The sequence below is a fragment of the Pinus tabuliformis genome, chromosome Q, assembly GCF_031772625.1.
Source record: "Pinus tabuliformis cultivar Carrire ecotype Pingquan chromosome Q, CPIR1, whole genome shotgun sequence".
Taxonomy (NCBI): domain Eukaryota; kingdom Viridiplantae; phylum Streptophyta; class Pinopsida; order Pinales; family Pinaceae; genus Pinus; species Pinus tabuliformis.
The window spans coordinates 538,801,419-538,813,994 of NC_142296.1; positions in this window are offsets into that span (position 1 = coordinate 538,801,419).

The window sequence follows — 12,576 nt, forward strand, 5'->3', positions numbered from 1 at the left end:
TCTATTTTTGATGAAAGTGTGAGTGATCACTGTGTGAGTGATCAAAGTCTATTTTTAGACTGGCTGTCAAAAATAGAAAAGTCAAATATTATTATCTCACAATAATATTTGGACTATAAACTTAATCTTATTCTCTTGGAGCACTTCAGTTTGAGCTACAGAGGTGGCACATGCAGCTGTCAGAAGGAAATACGCTTTTCTTATGAGTCAGTTGAGTTGTTGCATGCATGACTTCAGTTAGAACTCAATCAGTTGAGTTTGGTGGAGTTGATTGTGGAGTTGTGTTCAGTTTAGCTTTGTTAAACTGGTTGTATTTAGTCTAACTGGCAAATAGACTAGAGATGAGTTGGGTGAATTAGTTATTAATTAATTCACAAGTTATTAACTCATAATACAACTAATGAATACATCAGTTAACTCAGTTGCATGTCAGTGCATGTTCAGTTCAACAGGGACAGGTGGTAGAGAATCAGATTACTATCAGTTGTGACTATAGTTGTGCACCAGATCTTGCACAATCAAGGGATTGAGTATGCCAATGAGTTTGCTCACGTATTTGCCCACATTATAGCTTGTGCTCACGTCCAACAAAGTGTGAGTGACTATTTTGCAGGTGAAAAACGAGTTTGGTGAGCCATTCTCATTAGTTCTTGAGCAGGTATTGAGCAGTGGAGGCAGGCAAGCAGTGGAAGAGATTTGGAGATCAGATCTGAGTTGTATTGTGTGTAACAGAGGTGGAGATACTTGTGAGAAGTATTATGCTGTGTAATGTTACATGACTCAATCATTAATATACAGATAGTTGGGGTTTTTAGCGAGATGCTTTCCCCGGGATACATACTGTGTTAATGTGTGAATGCTCTTGATGTTTTATTGTTATTGATGCTGCTATATTGATGATCAACGTAGAGGATCTTATGTATTGTGTATGTTTTCCGCAATAGTACATGATCAAGATAATCTCCATTGAATATGTGTTAAATTATTCAAAATTTCTACACTATGAGTATCTGCATGATATACTTGAGTGTGACTTTAAATCCTTCAAATTAGTTGTGTTTGATGTCAAATGGTTCAGTCTACAAATCCATGAATGTGACCCTGATAGAACTCTTATCGAGCATGCTGACAGATTTACCATGGTTGATACAAGGAACGTTGAGATAGTATAAGGGCCCTATGTTCTTCCAAGCTAGTGAGAATAGGTATTTTACATAGAGGTTCCAGGTAAAGAGGGTTGGTCATATGTTGTTAGATATGATCCAAGAGGAAGGTCAGCAAAATATAATGTAGTGGAAGAAGATGAAATTAAATAAGAAGATGGTGTATAGGAGTAGTGGGTTCATGTGTTAGATGAAGACATCGAAGAAATTCAAGGATATGTTAATTGAGACAATGTTAATTTGGATGAACTGGATGATATTTACATTGTGTAAGACGAAGAAATTGAAGAAGTCAAACCAAATGTAGAAGAGCATGCTCTGGATGATGATATAGACAATGATTATGATGTTAATATGGAAAATCCTTTGAACATGAATTCTAAAATGGATGATACAGATGATGAATTAGATGAGGAAGAAGATTAATTTTATCAACATGTTGAAATGTACGAGATATGTATTTATATGTTTTCAGTTGGTTTGTTCTCTTTCGTTGACCTTAAATTTTTATTTTCCTAGTTTTTATGTTTGATTGTTATTGGGTTTCTTTAAAATATATTATAGTAGATATATTGGGTATTGGGGAATTGAGAGTGATATGGGGGGGTGGTAACCAAATGTAGAAGAGCATGCTCTGGATGATGATATGGACAATGATTATGATGTTAATATGGAAAATCCTTTGAACATGAATTCTAAAATGGATGATACAGATGATGAATTAGATGAGGAAGAAGATTAATTTTATCAACATGTTGAAATGTACGAGATATGTATTTATATGTTTTCAGTTGGTTTGTTCTCTTTCGTTGACCTTAAATTTTTATTTTCCTAGTTTTATGTTTGATTGTTATTGGGTTTCTTTAAAATATATTATAGTAGATATATTAGGTATTGGGGAATTGAGAGTGATATGGGGGCGGGGGGGGGGGTGGTGTGGTTGGGGGGCTGGGTGTGGGGGTGGGAGAGGTCATATGGGCTTCCATCTTCTCGTGGTTGGCCTTGTTCAGTAGAGAAAATATTATTCTTGAAATGGAGAGAAACTCATTTAGGTTTATACCATAACTCCAATTTTGACTTTGGTTTGTCTAATATCTATATATATATATATATATTTCATAGAAGTGACCTACCATCCCTAGATAACCTTTTCTTACACCAAATTCCAATTATTTTCTCCATATTTTCAAGGAATCATTTCCAATATATTTTTAGGTTACAATTTGTCTTTAGTATAAATCCCAAGTATTTTACTCCTTTATTTATTTCAAAAAATGTTTAGGAGAAAAGGTCTTTCAACCAAGCTTTATCCCTTCCAAACAACCCCCAACCTATGATGATGGATTTTGTATGATTGATGACCATTCCTATAGCAGGGGAAAATGTGTATAGGAGGGATTTTAGTGTGTTCCAATGGTTCAAAGAGGCATATGATAAAATTAAAATATCATCTAAGAAGAGAAGATGAGTTAGAAAGAAATTTGGGGTAACGGAGATTCCTTTGAAGCTTCCTCTATTCCTTGCATTTCTAATGATCTTGTTGAGACTTCCTACAATGAGAAGGAAAATTAGAGGGTATTATGGGAAACCTTATCTTATGCCTCCTTATCCATGGAAAAATGTATAAGTGGCTCCATTTATGAGAAGATTGAATCGTTAGGAATGACGGAAACCAAAGTGGATAAGGAGGAGTATGATGTAGAGACAATTGACTTGGTCGAAAGAAATGGATAGATCCACTTTGTCAAGGATAGGTTGTTTCCTTTTTATGTAGATAGAGTGCAATCCTTATTGAGAAAGGCCAATAGCTTCATGAATAAGATTCCTTTCAAGAAAACCAAATTGTTCTTGTGAAATATTGTTTCAAAAGATATCTTTTAGCTGAAGAGATATGGTCTTGGATATAATTTTGTAAATATAATTGTATCTATAGATATATATATATAGATATAGATATAGATATATATATATATATATATATATAGATATATATCTATATATATATATATATATATATATATATATATATATATATATATATATATATATATATATATATATATATATATATATAGGTAAGAAGAGATCAAAGGATTCAACATTGTCAACTTTGGGTATCATGATAATGTAGGCAGAGTTGAAAGGATTTTCCCAAAGGCGTTGGAGTATTCAACCAAGGAGAGAAGATCCTTCCCTAGAAAATCATAACAATCTAGATAGAATTCCATTGGAAGGTCATCTGGCCCCATGTTCTTTCCCTTTTAACAACTATGGAAGACATTTTCAAGCTTAGGTTTAGTGACTTCATCCATTAGTGAATCATTTCCTTCCTAATTGATAAAGCTGGAAAGAGCCTTGCGACATCCAAAATATGTCTAATAGTGGCTCGATTGTTTTGATGGAAAATGTCTCTGAAGTACTTACATCCTTCAGAGGAGATGTCCTGAAAGGATGTGGCCAAGGATCCACCACTTTTTTTAATTTCCCATATAGTATTAATATATTTTTTATGATTGGAAATTCTATGAAAGTATTTATTGTTTTCAGCACCCATTTGTAGTTAGAGAGCCCTACTTTTCATTCTTCATTCCTTTTTCTTGTCTAGGAGAATTTTCCTTCTTTGTTCCTCTAGGGCCTTGGTGGCCTCTCTATGATTGGGAGAATCCTTTGCAAAGAAACCTTGATCGATGTTATCCTTCATTCTGGATTTGATAATAGCCAAGGTTATTGTGTCAACTTCCCTATTTTGTTTTTCCCACTTAGAGATGGTTAATTTTTCTCGTTTGAGATTCTCTTCAAATTGAATAGGAGAGGATTCTTGGAGTGAGATACAGAGTAGGAGACCCAATGAATGTTTATAGCTTCACGAAGGGAAGTATCATCGAACCAAAAGGGATTCAACTTGAATGGACTCAGGGGTTTGGAGGGGAAAGGTTCAATGTCAAGAAGGATTGGATTATGATCAGATCACCCTCCAACAATAGCCCATTGTTTGAACTTGAGATTTGTGTCCAGGAGGTTTTCAAAAATAAGAAATTGATACAAATGTTTGGATATATGTGCAAATATAGATTTTTTTATCAACATGGGATGGAATTTTATCGAAAAATATCATAAACTCTAGTTGCATCAAAGAGATCAATGAGGAAATCAAATAGGGCATCATATTTGGTCAAAGAACCCCAAATATTTGATGCCCCTAAATATAAATTTAGATCACCCCTAATTATGGTATTGCCTGAATCCACAAATGGAAACTTTGTGAAAGAGAGCCAAAAGTCCTTCCTATCTGTGTAAGGTCAATAAAGATTGAATTAATCTAAAGTCATATCAAGATCCAAGACCTAAAAATTCACATAGATGCCAAAATAAAAGGACCAAGAAGATGCCATACAGATGAACCAAGTGTGCTAATTTCTTAAAACCCCTCCTAGCCTACCTGAAGCATAATTTGCTACGATATCTCATTGAGGAAAACAGATTTTAATTAGAAGAGTTTTATCGGATTCTTCAATCATGGGTTCTTGAAGGAAGATGATATGCGGGTGTTTTATCTCAATCAAACTTTTGATTGCTAGAATTTGGAAGGGTTGGAAATACCCCTATAGTTTAAAGAAAGGATTTTTATTTTGAAACTAAAGAGGGCCCTTAGGAGGGATATTTATTTTTCAAAGTGGATTTCAAAGTTGGCTTTCTTTCGTGCTAAGTATAGGAAGGATTTCCTACCTCTTGTTAAAGGTTTTTTGGGTTCATCAAAGAGAGGTCCAAGACCACCCTCAATGTCAACAAGAGGGCGATATATATACTAGAGATTAAATAGTGGAGATAGAAGAGCACAAATTGTGATCGGGGGGAGAGGAGTAAGAGAAGGGAGGTGGAGGGGGGTGAGAGGCTAGGGGAAGTGCAACAAAGGTAAGAGGAGATGAGGGAAGGAAGTGGGGAATGGGGGAGATGAAAGAGAACACATGGTATAATATAGGAAGGGAGATTTCAAGGACTATAACTAAGAGAGAACTAGGACCAGTAATGGGTAGCAAGGTAAAACTAGAAAAAGAGCCCCAAGAAAAAATTAACTCAGAAAAATCCTGAGGAGGGGGGTCATGCATACTTGAGGAGGGAGGGCACTTCAGACAAAATTTTAGGGGCTAACATTTGTATATGGGGTAATTTTCCATACTCTTTTTTTCTTAAATATTCGCAAATTTCCATTTTTCCTAAAAGTGATTCACCCAAATTTTATAAGATAAAATTATTTTACCTTAAAAATCACTAAAATTTGCACATTATTATTATAACCACTAAGTACTAACACTCAACGTTACAATAATATAACCCTTAACCTTAACTCTTGTAACCCCTAATTACCTATTACCTCTATGAGATTTACAATTATAACATTTAATATAGCCTCAAAAGAATAATTTTTTTGTGCTTGTAGCCCTTGAAATAAAACATCAATAACCTTAATTAGTAACCATTAACCTTTGTATTCATTAACTATTATACAACATAAGTACACTTCTAACCCTAAACAATTAAATCTATAACATGTAATATGACCCTTAACACAAATAACCTAAGTAAACCCTTATACTATGTATAATGATCCTTAACCCTAATCTATTGTCACCCCTGACCCCTATAACATTAATCCTTATAACCCAAGTCATCAAAAATTGTGTCCCTTATAACCATTCTTATTGTAACCTTGATATTCCTTAACCCTTTGATTTGATCACTAAGCCATATAATGTAAAACTATGAAACTCTTAATCATGTAAATCATATAATCCATATCCCTTATAGAATGCATCTTTAAGCCTTAACCATTTTTTTTACAACTTCCTCTATCACAAATAATTCTTTCCATTGTCACTTTGTACCCTTATTATCCCCATCATTATTATCTGAGAACCCCCACTTCTTGGATGAAGAAGAATAAGAAACCATGAAGAACCAGGCTCCAAACATAGTTGAAGTGAATACATAAGATCATAATACTCTCATGGATTTCCAAATACTATATTAACAAAAGAGTTCCAACATAGAGCTAACTCCATTGCTTCAAGTTGTGTGAACTCACAGATTGTTGCATAATAAGCCTCATTTTTATTTCCAAAGTCAACATTAAAAATCAAATGATCCTTCAAATATTTTTTTCCAAAGTACTAATCAATATATTTATAAAAATATGCTTCATCAATTTCCTTACAATGTGTGAATTGAACCTCTACATCATCCCCTCTCTTTGTTTTGGCAGAGGGATAAATTTAACTACCTTCACCACATTGATCTACAAAAACAAAGATAAAATCTCCTTCTTGAGTTTCATCCATCCCAAAATTATCATTGTGCTCCCTTTTACCATCGAGATCATAAGTATCATAGATCAGAGGACCCTCGAAAATAAAACATATATGGTTTGGGATCATTATGTGCCAGAATTATTAACCTTGCTTCAATATGTCCCTCAAAATGATCACAGGTAGAAAAAGTAACGAAGGTCACTACCTATATTTCATCACATGCATAGTTGTCTTAATTTGTGTCACATAATACTACAAATTTTCAATCCCAAACTTTTTTATTAATGTAGACCTATGTGTTGGTGTTTCCTCACTAGAAGGACAATAAGAACTAGTGTTCACTTTCCCAACTCCTAAAAAACATGTGCAACTCCTTCCTTCATTTTCAAGGAAGTTAAGGGCACCTTGACTAGTTGACTATAATCCTCCTAGTTGTTCTAGCATAAGCTCCTCATAAAACATTCTATCTATGCCTATGCCATGATTTGAAATTAACGACTTATCCATCTCAACTATTTCCCTATCTTCTTGAATAATATCTACTTAAAATGAGGAAAACAATATAAATATCATTAAAATGACTCCCATCTACCCCAAAAATAGTGATAGATCATATTATGAAGCTAAATTTTGGTTCTACACTACATTCTCCAATTATGATAGTAGTTTTCCCTCTTTAGATCCTTTACAAAGCTTTAAATCTATAGTACCATGTTCAACAAGGCATCTAATAATTCCCTCTTAAAAATCAGTCCCTAAGGCAATGCTACTCTCATCATCACCAAATATTGCATAATATTGTCATCATAGTCTTCATGGTGACCTTCATTTGTGTGGTTAATAGGGCTATATTTTTCAAATTCTAAGCATAAACATTAATTTAGAATAGAGAATTTATCATTGGAGGGTATTTTAATATAATTTCCTTCAAGGTAAACAAGAATACCTTCCTTTTCTAAGGTTTCCAAGAGCTCTCAGTGGATGTAATCAAAATTTCCGGTGTCTTGAGCTACAATTCCTAAGAAATATTTCACTCAAAGATTTGAGAGTAGGTACACTCTTCATACTACAAGAGTTCCTAATTCAACCTTGCAGTTCATACCCTAAAAAAAAGTAGAAATAATATCATCATGGCATCTTCATGTCTTTATTCAAATTTTGAAATATGCCTCATTATTCTATAACCCTATAATTGTTCCTAATCACCTAACCATATATACTGATGAAATATTAATATTTAATATACATTTAAAAACATTAATATATAATATGTATTATATATAATATATAATATTTTTTTATATAATATATAATATATATTTTATATATATTATATTATCTATATATATATATATATATATATATATATATATATATATATATATATATATATATATATATATATATATATATATATTATATATAATAGGTATATCAGTAATTTGGTATTAGAGCATGATTCAAAAACCAGCAAACATTATAAACCCTACATCAAACATAAACCCATCACAGTGCAGAGCATTACCTCAGTAGGGCCATTCAAGCGGGGCACAAGGGAATTCGACAGCACAAGAGCAAGTGGTCATCGTAGGCGTGGGCAGGTGGTGGCACAAAGGCACAGAGGTGGTCGTCACAGGTGTGGGTAAGTGGTGGCATAGAGGCAGAGAGGTACCAAACAATATGGCAGTAAGGTGTTATATTTTTTTCAATGAAGGCTCCCTCTTACTATTGTATAGATCTGGACATCATTCAGGGATTTCCTCCACTCATTGACTGTAATGATAAATTCTTTGAAAAAGGGTAGAACCACCTGTATGGTGAGTTGCATAGCTAGTGAAACCTATTTTTTATGTCTGCTTGGTCCCGTATAAATATTTAACCTCTGTGATGCCATAGCTTCTTCTTTCAACATGGACAATTTATTGGAAAAAATAGAACTATTCATTCTTCTAACAATTCATGGTTTCACTAAAGATCCTCTCATACCCCTCACCCCTTTCAACGCCTTCTCCTTTCTACATCTATAGGACAGGAACTGTTCATGACTTATACCCACTTCATCGCCATACTAGATCTCACCTTTAGACAACTCTAGGTACCTTCACTTGAATAATAGAGTATAAGGTTTCTTTAGACCAAACATAGACACAATTATTTTTATCTAAAATAAGTAATGTCTCTCTAAATGGGAACACAATAATCAACGAGTTATCTTGGTGGGCATGTGGCCATTACTCACACCACTATCCTAATCTCCCTCAGTTCAGAGATGCCCTTGTGGCTTATCATGCAAAACCAGCTGCACCACTTGTCACACCTTCATTAAGACCTATACATACTTTCTCCTATAACACTTAATGAATGAATTCTTATTGGATTGACCGGAACCAACCCTGGGGTACCATGAATAAAATGTGAAACAACGACCTCAAAATAGGTATCTGGGTTAAGCACATGTTCCTAGGGGAAATGCAGAGGAAAATATATGGCTAGCTATAGAAATAGAGTTGATAATATTTTACCCAGAACCGGGTCATTAGTTATTCCCATGATGTTAATAGGAAAGAGAGATGAAAATCGTATAAGCCCACTAGCTAGCAAAAGATTCTAATGCTAATGGTAAAATATCCTAATAATTAAATATAAGGCTAGTCTATGTGTTACATTTTTGGTACCTTTATGTGTTACATTTCACATGGTATTCAAACATTTATGATCATTTGATATCCAAGACTTGTATCCATTTCACTTTAATAAATCATCTTATCTATGTGAAGTCATTTTTGGCTCTATTTGATCCTTGTTGACTCAATCATAAAATACAAGATCCTAGGGACCTCTTGATCAACTCAAAGATTTATTGAAGTGATTATTCACTAATTTCCATTATTGGAATATTGTTTATCTGTGATTATTCATAGTCTACATTTACGTTATGGTTCGCACTTATTTGTGGCCCTTTCTCTCATGTCCTGTAGCTCATGAATAATATGGTTCACACTTATGATTTGAGGCTCACACTCTGTAGATCTATTTCTAAGGTTCACTCTCTATGGTTCATGACCATCTCACAATGATCTTGCAATATATATCTATATATATATATATATATATATATATATATATATATATACATATATATATATATATATATAGATATATACCACGATATTTCATTCTATGTGGCAATCTCTTTTGGGAGGTCGAGATCTTCCTCTTTATATAGTATTCTAAGGGCTTAACTAGGTCTCTCCAGGATGACTTCATATTTGTTGGTCGACTTCATCTTTTCTAGTTGAGATGTCACTTTTTTCCACCAAGAATAGTCCACAAATATGCACCCCCTAATTTGAGGATCGATGGCCTTCCTCCTATTAGAGGGAATCCTATCCCATGCCCATGAACCAAAATATTTAAAGTGAGTAACATATAGTTTCTTCCAAGGGCTCAAAAAATTGATCTCATTTAATTATTTATGCGGAATTATCTTTTGAATGTAAGTTTCATAGTTAATATCTTCATCCCATAGGTTAGGAGGTAAGGATCTAGCATGATGCCTACAATTTTCCATCCCTTTTAGTGTTCTATTTCTCCTCTCTACAACACCATTTTGTTGTAAAGTGTAAGGAACTATATTTCATAGGTTTAATCCTAATTATAAAAAACATTTTCTACATACTTATTTACATATTCACCTCAAATATTTATCTAAAGGAATTTAATCCTCTTGGCTATATGACTATCTACAAGTTTCTTGAAATTTTTTAGATGCTTAAAGATTTATGATTTCATCTTAAGAATGACAAAAATTACCTTTCTTTAAATATTGATAGGTGAGGAAAAGTTCCAATAATGTCATTTTGCACTAGCTCAAAGAGCTAGGAGGCTCTCCTAGAATTACCTATCTACAATTTCTCTATGGATGCTTTCCAAGTATGCATCTCTAATAAAATCCATCTATGTATTGGATATGTGGCATCCTTTCAACCATTCCTTGTTTGGATAGATGATACAAATACTTATAGTTAATATGACCAAATAGCTCATGTGATAACCAGTTGTCCTCATTAGCATTTGTTAGAAGAGAAAATTTAGATTTAAGAATTAATTGAGAGAGAGTGTATAACTTGTAATGTTGTTTCACCTCTCCAATAGAAAATATGGAGCCATCTAACATATTGGAAATAACCATTGTAATTGGAGTGAATTATACTTTCTTTCCTAACCCTATATGAGTGATCTTATAAATAGATATGATGTTAATTGAAAACTGAGGAACATAAAGTACCTTGCTAAAGTTTCCATGCTCCAAGTCAATTCTCACTTCTCCACAAAAATTCACAAGTGTCTCATCTCCCAAAAATATGTGTATTCTAGTACATGTCTCCAAGTTAGAAAATTAATTTCTTTTTCTTCTTTCGACAAGTACATAAGAATCACATAAGTTCATGAGCCAAATAGAAATTATGAATACCGATACTAGTTACACTTTTCAACATAACATTCACTCACAAGTACCACCAAGAAAAATATACAAATACAAGAGCATGATAATTATTTTGACAATCTAGGGATACTTTAGGAAGGGAGAATTCCTAGAGATTCTAGATCCAAACCCTAAGTCTTTTGATATTACTTTTATAAACATCAACCCTACGGTTTCAATCTCAAATCCAATTCTACCCTCACTAGGGTTTTCCATTTCACCCTAGAATCCCTGCAAACCCTAGAGACTAAAAGATAGGGTTTATATAGGAGAATAGGGTTAGGGTTTTATTATGACTAGGGTTTCCAAATACCAACTAGGTTTTACAAAAAAACTTAGATGCCAACAAGTTCTGACAATATGAAGACTACAAACCCTAGAACCAAAAAGGGAAATCTCAAAACCCTAATTCGATTTAGGTTAGACCTTATATGGATAAAAAAAATTATATTTACCTCAAGGACTACATAGATTAGTCCTCTGTTAAAATTGGCAATCAGGGCAAAACTTCATGTGGGTCATCTTATTCATGGCTAATAATATTTTTATTAGATTCCTCTTGTCGAGAGGTGTAGGATTGACATAAATATCATCCAATTCCGATAAGTATTCATGGAGATATGAATTTATTTTGATTATGGAATTATTATCAAGCCGACCTACAACTCATGTAGGCTCAGAAGCCCAACAGTCGCATCTATTCACCCACCAACGTTGTGTATAAATATAAGAGGACTTTTCCTCATTTGGACACACTCATCTCATCACATCTCTCTCTCTCTACTGCGCAGATATGAGTCTCTTCTCTACTGCGCTGAAATGGGTCTCTCTCTCTCTCACATATGTGAAGCCGGAAGCTGTTGAATTTGAAGCTGCAACTGCAGAAGTAAAGATTGAATTGCGTGGCCTAGAAGATCTCCTCTTTGGAACTGCGCTGTAGGTTCATCTGAACCTCCTCTGAAAGCCGCAACTTTTGGTGGTGGAATGAAGTCAATCCGATGAACGGTTTGCAAGATATCGACTGCCCTAGTTTGAAGCCGGAAACTGCTGAAACTGAAGCTGCAACTGCAGAAGTAAAGATTGACTTGTGTGGCCTAGAAGATCTCCTCTTTGGAACTGCATTGTAGGTTCATCTAAACCTCCTCTGAAAGCCGCAACTTTTGGTGGTGGGATGAAGTCAATCTGACGAATGATTTGCAAGATATCGACTGCCCTAGTTTGAAGTCGGAAACTGCTGAAACTGAAGCTGCAACTGCAGAAGTAAAGATTGACTTGCGTGGCCTAGAAGATCTCCTCTTTGGAACTGTGCTGTAGGTTCATCTGAACCTCCTCTGAAAGCCGCAACGTTTGGTGGTGGAATGAAGTCAATCCAACGAACGGTTTGCAAGATATCGACTGCCCTAGTTTGAAGCCAGAAACTGCTGAAACTGAAGCTGCAACTGCAGAAGTAAATATTGACTTGCGTGGCCTAAAATATATCCTCTTTGGAACTGTGTTGTAGGTTCATCTAAACCTCCTCTGAAAGCCGCAACTTTTGGTGGTGGAATGAAGTCAATCCGACGAACGGTTTGCAAGATATCGACTACCCTAGTTTGAAGCCGGAAATTACTGACACTGAAGC